This window comes from Triticum aestivum, chromosome 6D (assembly GCF_018294505.1).
Source record: "Triticum aestivum cultivar Chinese Spring chromosome 6D, IWGSC CS RefSeq v2.1, whole genome shotgun sequence".
In the NCBI taxonomy this organism is placed as follows: Eukaryota; Viridiplantae; Streptophyta; class Magnoliopsida; order Poales; family Poaceae; genus Triticum; species Triticum aestivum.
Window position 1 is genome coordinate 114485562 of NC_057811.1, and position 13195 is coordinate 114498756.

Consider the following 13195-nt stretch of genomic DNA (forward strand, 5'->3'; position numbering starts at 1 on the left):
TGAGATCCAATTACTTGTGGGGAAATGCAAGAGACCTCGGTTGTGAGGATGCACTATGTCCATAGCTGGGACTTTGTGTATGTTCTCGAAATGCGTTTGTCGAGTGCTCATTAAGAAAATTTCTATACAAGTTTCTGAACGAACTCCTGAAGAAAAGTTCTCCAAAAGTTCCCTATGAAAGAATCCTTTGAGGAATCTGGTCGTCACAAACGTTTCTACTACTTGTGGAGCCAAAACGGACTCCATATGAATTAGATATCCATGTTTTAGTTAACACTACGCAAAACTGATTCCGAACGACAGTTACAGACTAGGTATTGTGTAGTTGCACTCCATTTTTTCCATTCGACTTCACTAAACATCTCCATATGAGATCCAATTACTTGTATGGGAATGCAAGAGACCTCGGTTATGAGGATGCACTAGGTCCATAGCTGGGACTTTGTGGATATGTTCTCGAAATGCGTTTGTCGAGTGCTCATTAAGAAAGTCTCCATACTAGTTTCTGAATTAATTCCTTAAGAAAAGTTCTCCAAAGGTTCCCTATGAAAGAATCCTTTGAAGCATCTAGTCGTCACAAACGTTTTGACTACTTGTGGAGCCAAAACGGACTCCCTATGAGTCAGATATCCATGTTTCAGTTAACACTACGCAAAACTGATTCCGAACGACGGTTACAGACTAGTTCTTGTGTAGTTGCACTTGATTTTTTCCATTCTACTTCACTAAACATCTCCATAGGAGATCCAATTACTTGTAGGGAAATGCAAGAGACCTCGGTTATGATGATGCACTAGGTCCATAGCTGGGACTTTGTGTATGTTCTCGAAATGCGTTTGTCGAGTGCTCATTAAGAAAGTTTCTATACAAGTTTCTGAACGAACTCTTTAAGAAAAGTTCTCCAAAAGTTCCCTACGAAAGAATCCTTTGAAGCAGCTGGTCGTTACAAACATTTTGACTACTTGTGGAGCCAAAATTGACTCTGTATGAGTCAGATATAGATGTTCCAGTTAACATTGCGCAAAACTGATTCCGAACGACGGTTACAGACTAGTTCTTGTGTAGTTGCACTCGATTTTTTCCATTCTACTTCACTAAACATCTCCATATGAGATCCAATTACTTGTAGGGAAATACACGATACCTCGGTTATGACGATGCACTAGGTCCATAGCTGGGACTTTGTGTATGTTCTCGAAATGCGTTTGTCGAGTGCTCATTAAGAAAGTTTCTATACAAGTTTCTGAACGAACTCCTTAAGAAAAGTTCTCCAAAGGTTCCCTATGAAAGAATCCTTTGAAGCATCTGGTCGTCACAAACGTTTTGACTACTTGTGGAGCCAAAATGGACTCCCTATGAGTCAGATATCCATGTTTCAGTTAACACTGCGCAAAACTGATTCCGAACGACGGTTACAGACTAGTTCTTGTGTAGTTGCACTCGATTTTTTCCATTCTACTTCACTAAACATCTCCATATGAGATCCAATTACTTGTAGGGAAATGCAAGAGACCTTGGTTATGAGGATGCACTAGGTCCATAGCTGGGACTTTGTGTATGTTCTCGAAATGCGTTTGTTGAGTGCTCCTTAAGAAAGCTTCTATACAACTTTCTAAACGAACTCCTTAAGAAAAGTTCTCCAAAAGTTCCCTACGAAAGAATCCTTTGAAGCATCTGGTCGTCACAAACGTTTTGACTACTTGTGAAGCGAAAACGGACTCCGTATGAGTCAGATATCCATGTTTCAGTTAACACTATGCAAAACTAATTCCGAACGACACTTACAAACTAGTTCTTGTGTAGTTGCACTCGTTTTTTCCATTCTACTTCACTAAACATCTCCATATGAGATCCAATTACTTGTAGGGAAATGCAAGAGACCTCGGTTATGAGGATGCACTAGGTCCATAGCTGGGACTTTCTGTATGTTCTCGAAATGCGTTTGTCGAGTGCTCATTAAGAAAGTTTCTATACATGTTTTTGAATGAACTCCTTAAGAAAAGTTCTCCAAAAGTTCCCTATGAAAGAATCCTTTGAAGCATCTGGTCGTCACAAACGTTTTGACTACTTGTGGAGCGAAAACGGACTCCGTATGAGTCGGATATCCATGTTTCAGTTAACACTACGCAAAACTGATTCCGAACGACGGTTACAGACTAGTTCTTGTGTAGTTGCACTCCATTTTTTCCATTCGACTTCACTAAACATCTCCATATGAGATCCAATTACTTGTATGGAAATGCAAGAGACCTCGGTTATGAGGATGCACTAGGTCCATAGCTGGGACTTTGTGTATGTTCTGGAAATGCGTTTGTCGAGTGCTCATTAAGAAAGTTTCTATACAAGTTTCTGAACGAACTCCTTAAGAAAAGTTCTCCAAAAGTTCCCTATGAATGAATAGTTTGAACCATCTCGTCGTCACAAATGTTTTGACTACTTGTGATGCCAAAACGGACTCCCTATGAATCAGATATCCATGTTTCAGTTAACACTGCGCAAAACTAATTACGAACGACAGTTACAGACTAGTTCTTGTGTAGTTGCACTCCATTTTTTCCATTCTACTTCACTAAACATCTTTATATGAGATCAAATTAATTGTAGGTAAATGCAAGAGACCTCGGCTATGAAGATGCACTAGGTCTATAGCTGGGACTTTGTGTATGTTCTCGAAATGCGTTTGTCGAGTGCTCATTAAGAAAGTTTCTATACAAGTTTGTGAACGAACTCCTTAAGAAAAGTTCTCCAAAAGTTCCCTATGAAAGAATCCTTTGAGGCATCTGGTCATCACAAACGTTTCGACTACTTGTGGAGCCAAAACGGACTACATATGAATCAGATATCCATGTTTTAGTTAACACTGCGCAAAACTGATTCCGAACGACAATTACAGACTAGTTATTCTGTAGTTGCACTCCATTTTTTCCATTCGACTTCACTAAACATCTCCATATGAGATCCAATTACTTGTATGGAAATGCAAGAGACCTCGGTTATTAGGATGCACTAGGTCCATAGCTGGGACTTTGTGTATGTTCTGGAAATGCGTTTGTCGAGTGCTCATTAAGAAAGTTTCTATACAAGTTTCTGAACGAAGTCCTTAAGAAAAGTTCTCCAAAAGTTCCCTATGAAAGAATCCTTTGAAGCATCTGGTCGTCACAAATGTTTTGACTACTTGTGATGCCAAAACGGACTCCCTATGAATCAGATATCCATGTTTCAGTTAACACTGCGCAAAATTGATTCCGAACGATAGTTACAGACTAGTTCTTGTGTGGTTGCACTCCATTTTTTCCATTCTACTTCACTAAACATCTCTATATGAGATCCAATTAATTGTAGGTAAATGCAAGAGACCTCGGTTATGAGGATGCACTAGGTCCATAGCTGGAACTTTATGCATGTTCTCGAAATGCGTTTGTCGAGTGCTCATTAAGAAAGTTTCTATACAAGTTTCTGAACGAACTCCTTAAGAAAAGTTCTCGAAAAGTTCCCTATGAAAGAATAGTTTGAAGCATCTGGTCGTCACAAATGTTTTGACTACTTGTGATGCCAAAACGGACTCCCTATGAATCAGATATCCATGTTTCAGTTAACACTGCGCAAAACTGATTCCGAACGACAGTTACAGACTAGTTCTTGTGTAGTTGCACTCCATTTTTTCCATTCTACTTCACTAAACATCTCCATATGAGATCAAATTAATTGTAGGTAAATGCAAGAGACCTCGGTTATGAGGATGCACTAGGTCTATAGCTGGGACTTTGTGTATGTTCTCGAAATGCGTTTGTCGAGTGCTCATTAAGAAAGTTTCTATACAAGTTTGTGAACGAACTCCTTAAGAAAAGTTCTCAAAAAGTTCCCTATGAAAGAATCTTTTGAAGCATCTGGTTGTCACAAACGTTTTGACTACTTGTGGAGCCAAAACGGACTCCGTACCAGTCAGATATCCATGTTTCAGTTAACACTGCGCAAAACTGATTCCGAACGACAGTTACAGACTAGTTCTTGTGTAGTTGCACTCAATTTTTTCCATTCTACTTCACTAAACATCTCCATATGAGATCCAATTACTTGTGGGGAAATGCAAGAGACCTCGGTTGTGAGGATGCACTATGTCCATAGCTGGGACTTTGTGTATGTTCTCGAAATGCGTTTGTCGAGTGCTCATTAAGAAAGTTTCTATACAAGTTTCTGAACGAACTCGTTAAGAAAAGTTCTCCAAAAGTTCCCCATGAAAGAATCCTTTGAGGCATCTGGTCGTCACAAACGTTTCGACTACTTGTGGAGCCAAAATTGACTCCGTATGAGTCAGATATACATGTTCCAGTTAACACTGCGCAAAACTGATTCCGAACAACGGTTACAAACTAGTTCTTGTGTAGTTGCACTCGATTTTTTCCATTCGACTTCACTAAACATCTCCATATGAGATCCAATTACTTGTAGGGAAATGCAAGAGACCTCGGTTATGAGGATGCACTAGGTCCATAGCTGGGACTTTGTGTATGTTCACGAAATGTGTTTGTCGAGTGCTCATTAAGAAAGTTTCTATACGAGTTTCTGAACGAACTCCTTAAGAAAAGTTCTCCAAAGGTTCCCTATGAAAGAATCCTTTGAAGCATCTGGTCGTCACAAACGTTTTGACTACTTGTGGAGCCAAAACGGACTCCCTATGAGTCATATATCCATGTTTCAGTTAACACTACGCAAAACTGATTCCGAACGACTGTTACAGACTAGTTCTTGTGTAGTTGCACTTGATTTTTTCCATTCTACTTCACTAAACATCTCCATATGAGATCCAATTACTTGTAGGGAAATGCAAGAGACCTCGGTTATGAGGATGCACTAGGTCCATAGCTGGGACTTTGTGTATGTTTCTCGAAATGCGTTTGTCGAGTGCTCCTTAAGAAAGTTTCGATACAACTTTCTAAACGAACTCCTTAAGAAAAGTTCTCCAAAAGTTCCCTACGAAAGAATCCATTGAAGCATCTGGTCGTCACAAACGTTTTGACTACTTGTGGAGCGAAAACGGACTCCGTATGAGTGAGATATCCATGTTTCAGTTAACACTGCGCAAAACTAATTCCGAACGACACTTACAAACTAGTTCTTGTGTAGTTGCACTCGTTTTTTCCATTCTACTTCACTAAACATCTCCATATGAGATCCAATTACTTGTAGGGAAATGCAAGAGACCTCGGTTATGAGGATGCACTAGGTCCATAGCTGGGACTTTGTGTATGTTCTCGAAATGCGTTTGTCGAGTGCTCATGAAGAAAGTTTCTATACATGTTTTTGAACGAACTCCTTAAGAAAAGTTCTCCAAAAGTTCCCAATGAAAGAATCCTTTGAAGCATCTGGTCGTCACAAACGTTTTGACTACTTGTGGAGCGAAAACGGACTCCGTATGAGTCGGATATCCATGTTTCAGTTAACACTACGCAAAACTGATTCCGAACGACGGTTACAGACTAGTTCTTGTGTAGTTGCACCCCATTTTTTCCATTCGACTTCACTAAACATCTCCATATGAGATCCAATTACTTGTATGGAAATGCAAGATACCTCGGTTATGAGGATGCACTAGGTCCATAGCTGGGACTTTGTGTATGTTCTGGAAATGCGTTTGTCGAGTGCTCATTAAGAAAGTTTCTATACAAGTTTCTGAACGAACTCCTTAAGAAAAGTTCTCCAAAAGTTCCCTATGAAAGAATAATTTGAAGCATCTGGTCGTCACAAATGTTTTGACTACTTGCGATGCCAAAACGGACTCCCTATGAATCAGATATCCATGTTTGAGTTAACACTGCGCAAAATTGATTCCGAACGATAGTTACAGACTATTTCTTGTGTAGTTGCACTCCATTTTTTCCATTCTACTTCACTAAACATCTCCATATGAGATCCAATTAATTGTAGGTAAATGCAAGAGACCTCGGTTATGAGGATGCTCTAGGTCCATAGCTGGGACTTTGTGTATGTTCTCGAAATGCGTTTGTCGAGTGCTCATTAAGAAAGTTTCTATACAAGTTTGTGAACGAACTCCTTAAGAAAAGTTCTCCAAAAGTTCCCTATGAAAGAATCCTTTGAAGCATCTGGTCGTCACAAACGTTTTGACTACTTGTGGAGCCAAAACGGACTCCGTATGAGTCAGATATCCATGTTTCAGTTAACACTGCGCAAAACAGATTCCGAACGACAGTTACAGACTATTTCTTGTGTAGTTGCACTCGATTTTTTCCATTCTACTTCACTAAACATCTCCATATGAGATCCAATTACTTGTAGGGAAATGCAAGAGACCTCGGTTGTGTGGATGCACTAGGTCCATAGCTGGGACTTTGTGTATGTTCTCGAAATGCGTTTGTCGAGTGCTCATTAAGAAAGTTTCTATACATGTTTTTGAACGAACTCCTTAAGAAAAGTTCTCCAAAAGTTCCCTATGAAAGAATCCTTTGAGGCATCTGGTCGTCACAAACGTTTCGACTACTTGTGGAGCCAAAACGGACTACATATGAATCAGATATCCATGTTTTAGTTAACACTACGCAAAACTGATTCCGAACGACAATTACAGACTAGTTATTGTGTAGTTGCACTCCATTTTTTCCATTCGACTTCACTAAACATCTCCATATGAGATCCAATTACTTGTATGGAAATGCAAGAGACCTCGGTTATGAGGATGCACTAGGTCCATAGCTGGGACTTTGTGTATGTTCTGCAAATGCGTTTGTCGAGTGCTCATTAAGAAAGTTTCTATACAAGTTTCTGAACGAACTCCTTAAGAAAAGTTCTCCAAAAGTTCCCTATGAAAGAATAGTTTGAAGCATCTGGTCGTCACAAACGTTTTGACTACTTGTGAAGCCAAAATGGACTCCCTATGAATCAGATATCCATGTTTCAGTTAACACTGCGCAAAACTAATTCCGAACGACACTTACAAACTAGTTCTTGTGTAGTTGCACTCGTTTTTTTCCATTCTACTTCACTAAACATCTCCATAGGAAATCCAATTACTTGTAGGGAAATGCAAGAGACCTCGGTTATGAGGATGCACTAGGTCCATAGCTGGGACTTTGTGTATGTTCTCGAAATGCGTTTGTCGAGTGCTCATTAAGAAAGTTTCTATACAAGTTTCTGAACGAACTCCTTAAGAAAAGTTCTCCAAAAGTTCCCTATGAAAGAATCCTTTGAAGCATCTGGTCGTCACAAATGTTTTGACTACTTGTGGAGCGAAAACGGACTCCGTATGAGTCGGATATCCATGTTTCAGTTAACACTACGCAAAACTGATTCCGAACGACGGTTACAGACTAGTTCTTGTGTAGTTGCACTCCATTTTTTCCATTCTACTTCACTAAACATCTCCATATGAGATCCAATTACTTGCAGGGAAATGCAAGAGACCTTAGTTATGAGGATGCACTAGGTCCATAGCTGGGACTTTGTGTATGTTCTCGAAATGCGTTTGTCGAGTGCTCCTTAAGAAAGTTTCTATACAAGTTTCTAAACAAACTCCTTAAGAAAAGTTCTCCAAAAGTTCCCTACGAAAGAATCCTTTGAAGCATTTGGTCGTCACAAACGTTTTGACTACTTGTGGAGCCAAAACAGACTCCGTATAAGTTAGATATCCATGTTTCAGTTAACACTGCGCAAAACTAATTCCGAACGACACTTACAAACTACTTCTTGTGTAGTTGCACTCGTTTTTTCCATTCTACTTCACTAAACATCTCCATATGAGATCCAATAACTTGTAGGGAAATGCAAGAGACCTCGGTTATGAGGATGCACTAGGTCCATAGCTGGGACTTTGTGTATGTTCTCGAAATGTGTTTGTCAAGTGCTCATTAAGAAAGTTTCTATACAAGTTTCTGAACGAACTCCTTAAGAAAAGTTCTGCAAAAGTTCCCTATGAAAGAATCCTTTGAAGCAACTGGTCGTCACAAACGTTTTGACTACTTGTGGAGCGAAAACGGACTCCGTATGAGTCGGATATCCATGTTTCAGTTAACACTACGCAAAACTGATTCCGAACGACAGTTACAGACTAGTTCTTGTGTAGTTGCACTCCATTTTTTCCTTTCAACTTCACTAAACATCTCCATATGAGATCCAATTACTTATATGGAAATGCAAGAAACCTCGGTTATGAGGATGCACTAGGTCCATAGCTGGGACTTTGTGTATGTTCTCGAAATGCCTTTGTCGAGTGCTCCTTAAGAAAGTTTCTATACAACTTTCCAAACGAACTCCTTAAGAAAAGTTCTCCAAAAGTTCCCTACGAAAGAATCATTTGAAGCATCTGGTCATCACAAACGTTTTGACTACTTGTGGAGCCAAAACGGACTCCGTATGAGTTAGATATCCATTTTTCAGTTAACACTGCGCAAAACTAATTCCGAACGACACTTACAAACTAGTTCTTGTGTAGTTGCACTCGTTTTTTTCCATTCTACTTCACTAAACATCTCCATATGAGATCCAATTACTTGTAGGGAAATGCAAGAGACCTCGGTTATGCGGATGCACTAGGTCCATAGCTGGGACTTTGTGTATGTTCTCGAAATGCGTTTGTCGAGTGCTCATTAAGAAAGTTTCTATACAAGTTTCTGAACGAACTCCTTAAGAAAAGTTCTCCAAAAGTTCCGAACGAAAGAAATCCTTTGAAGCATCTGGTCGTCACAAACGTTTTGATTACTTGTGGAGCGAAAATGGACTCCGTATGAGTCGGATATCCATGTTTCAGTTAACACTGCGCAAAACTGATTCCGAACGACAGTTACAGACTAGTTATTGTGTAGTTGCATTCCATTTTTTCCATTCGACTTCACTAAACATCTCCATATGAGATCCAATTACTTGTATGGAAATGCAAGAGACCTCGGTTATGAGGATGCACTAGGTCCATAGCTGGGACTTTGTGTATGTTCTGGAAATGCGTTTGTCGAGTGCTCATTAAGAAAGTTTCGACACAAGTTTCTGAACGAACTCCTTAAGAAAAGTTCTCCAAAAGTTCCCTATGAAAGAATAGTTTGAAGCATCTGGTCCTCACAAACGTTTTGACTACTTGTGAAGCCAAAACGGACTCCCTATGAATCAGATATCCATGTTTCAGTTAACACTGCGCAAAACTGATTCCGAACGACAGTTACAGACTAGTTCTTCTGTAGTTGCACTCCATTTTTTCCATTCTACTTCACTCAGCATCTCCATATGAGATCCAATTAATTGTAGGTAAATGCAAGAGACCTTGGTTATGAGGATGCACTAGGTCCATAGCTGGGACTTTGTGTATGTTCTCGAAATGCGTTTGTCGAGTGCTCATTAAGAAAGTTTCTATACAAGTTTGTGAACGAACTCCTTAAGAAAAGTTCTCCAAAAGTTCCCTATGAAAGAATCCTTTGAAGCATCTTGTCATCACAAACATTTTGACTACTTGCGGAGCCAAAACGGACTCCGTACCAGTCAGATATCCATGTTTCAGTTAACACTGCGCAAAACTGATTCCGAACGACAGTTACAGACTAGTTCTTGTGTAGTTGCACTGGTTTGTTTCCATTCTACTTCACTAAACATCTCCATATGAGATCCACTTACTTGTAGGGAAATGCAAGAGACCTCGGTTATGATGATGCACTAGGTCCATTGCTGGGACTTTGTGTATGTTCTCGAAATGCGTTTGTCGAGTACTCATTAAGAAAGTTTCTATACAAGTTTCTGAACGAACTCTTCAGGAAAAGTTCTCCAAAAGATCCCTATGAAAGAATCCTTTGAAGCATCTGGTCGTCACAAACGTTTTGACTACTTGTGGATCCAAAACGGACTCCATATGAATCAGATATCCATGTTTCAGTTAAACCTGCGCAAAACTCATTCTGAACGATAATTACAGACTAGTTCTTCTGTAGTTGCACTCGATTTTTTCCAGTCGACTTCACTAAACATCTCCATATGAGATCTAATTACTTGTAGGGAAAGCAAGAGACCTCAGTTATGATGATGCACTAGGTCCATAGCTGGGACTTTGTGTATGTTCCCGAAATGCGTTTGTCGAGTGCTCATTAAGAAAGTTTCTATACAAGTTTGTGAACGAACTCCTTAAGAAAAGTTCTCCAAAAGTTCCCTATGAAAGAATCCTTTGAAGCATCTGGTCGTCACAAATGTTTTGACTACTTGTGGAGCCACAACGGACTCCGTATGAGTCAGATATCCGTGTTTCAGTTAACACTGCGCAAAACTGATTCCGAACAACAGTTACAGACTAGTTCTTGTGTAGTTGAACTCGATTTTTTCCATTCTACTTCACTAACCATCTCCATATGAGATCCAATTACTTGTAGGGAAATGCAAGAGACCTCGGTTATGAGGATGCACTAGGTCCATAGCTGGGACTTTTTGTATGTTCTCGAAATGCCTTTGTCGAGTGCTCCTTAAGAAAGTTTCTATACAACTTTCTAAACGAACTCCTTAAGAAAAGTTCTCCAAAAGTTCCCTACGAAAGAATCCTTTGAAGCATCTGGTCGTCACAAACGTTTTGACTACTTGTGGAGCCAAAACGGACTCCGTATGAGTTAGATATCCATGTTTCAGTTAACACTGCGCAAAACTAATTCCGAACGACGGTTACAGACTAGTTCTTGTGTAGTTGCACTTGATTTTTTCCATTCTACTTCACTAAACATCTCCATATGAGATCCAATTACTTGTAGGGAAATGCAAGAGACCTCGGTTATGAGGATGCACTAGGTCCATAGCTGGGACTTTGTGTATGTTCTCGAAATGCGTTTGTCGAGTGCTCATTAAGATAGTTTCTATACAAGTTTCTGAACGAACTCCTTAAGAAAAGTTCTCCCAAAGTTCCCTATGAAAGAAATCCTTTGAAGCATCTGCTCGTCACAACCGTTTTGACTACTTGTGGAGCGAAAACGGACTCCGTATGAGTCGGATATCCATGTTTCAGTTAACACTACGCAAAACTGATTCCGAACGACAGTTACAGACTAGTTCTTGTGTAGTTGCACTCCATTTTTTCCATTCGAGTTCACTAAACATCTCCATATGAGATCCAATTACTTGTATGGAAATGCAAGAGACCTTGGTTATGCGGATGCACTAGGTCCATAGCTGGTACTTTGTGTATGTTCTGGAAATGCGTTTGTCGAGTGCTCATTAAGAAAGTTTCGACACAAGATCCTGAACGAACTCCTTAAGAAAAGTTCTCCAAAATTTCCCTATGAAAGAACAGTTTGAAGCATCTGGTCATCACAAACGTTTTGACAACTTGTGAAGCCAAAAGGACTCCCTATGAATCAGATATCCATGTTTCAGTTAACACTGCGCAAAACTGATTCCGAACGACAGTTACAGACTAGTTCTTGTGTAGTTGCACTCGATTGTTTCCATTCTACTTCACTAAACATCTCCATATGAGATCCACTTACTTGTAGGGAAATGCAAGAGACCTCGGTTATGATGATGCACTAGGTCCATAGCAGGGACTTTATGTATGTTCTCGAAATGCGTTTGTCGAGTACTCATTAAGAAAGTTTCTATACAAGTTTCTGAACGAACTCTTCAAGAAAAGTTCTCCAAAAGATCCCTATGAAAGAATCCTTTGAAGCATCTGGTCGTCACAAACGTTTTGACTACTTGTGGATCCAAAACGGACTCCATAGGAATCAGATATCCATCTTTCAGTCAACACTGCGCAAAACTGATTCTGAACGACAGTTACAGACTAGTTCTTGTGTACTTGCACTCGATTTTTTCCAGTCGACTTCACTAAACATCTCCATATGAGATCTTATTACTTGTAGGGAAAGCAAGAGACCTCAGTTATGATGATGCACTAGGTCCATAGCTGGGACTTTGTGTATGTTCTCGAAATGCGTTTGTCGAGTGCTCATTAAGAAAGTTTCTATACAAGTTTCTGAACGAACTCCTTAAGAAAAGTTCTCCAAAAGTTCCCTATGAAAGAATCCTTTGAAGCATCTGGTCGTCACAAATGTTTTGACTACTTGTGGAGCCAAAACGGACTCCGTATGAGTCAGATATCCGTGTTTCAGTTAACACTGCGCAAAACTGATTCCGAACAACAGTTACAGACTAGTTCTTGTGTAGTTGCACTCGATTTTTTCCATTCTACTTCACTAAACATCTCCATATGAGATCCAATTACTTGTAGGGAAATGCAAGAGACCTCGGTTATGAGGATGCACTATGTCCATAGCTGGGACTTTGTGTATGTTCTCGAAATGCGTTTGTCGAGTGCTCATTAAGAAAGTTTCTATACAAGTTTCTGAACGAACTCCTTAAGAAAAATTCTCCAAAATTTCCCGATGAAAGAATCCTTTGAAGCATCTAGTTGTCACAAACATTTTGACTACTTGTGGAGCCAAAACGGACTCCGTATGAGTCAGATATCCATGTTTCAGTTAACACTTCGCAAAACTAATTCCGAACGTCAGTTACACACTAGTTCTTGTGTAGTTGCACTCGATTTTTTCCATTCTACTTCACTAAACATCTCCATATGAGATCCAATTACTTGTATGGAAATGCAAGAGACCTCGGTTATGAGGATGCACTAGGTCCATAGCTGGGACTTTGTGTATGTTCTCGAAATGCGTTTGTCGAGTGCTCATTAAGAAAGTTTGTATACAAGTTTCTGAACGAACTCCTTAAGAAAAGTTCTCCAAAGGTCCCTATGAAAGAATCCTTGGAAGCACCTGGTCGTCACAGACGTTTTGATAACTTATGGAGCCAAAACTGACTCCGTATCAGTTAGATATCCATGTTTCAGTTAACACTGCGCAAAACTTATTCCGAACGACAGTTACAGACTACTTCTTGTGTAGTTGCACGTGATTTTTTCCATTCTACTTCACTAAACATCTCCATATGAGATCCAAATAGTTGTAGTGAAATGCAAGAGACCTCGGTTATGAGGATGCACTAGGTCCATAGCTGGGACTTTGTGTATGTTCTCGAAATGCGTTTGTCGAGTGCTCATTAAGAAAGTTTCTACAAAAATTTCTGAACGAACTCCATAAGAAAAGTTCTCCAAATGTTCCCTATGAAAGAATAGTTTGAAGCATCTGGTCGTCACAAACGTTTTGACAACTTGTGAAGCCAAAACGGACTCCCTATGAATCAGATATCCATGTTTCAGTTAACACTGCGC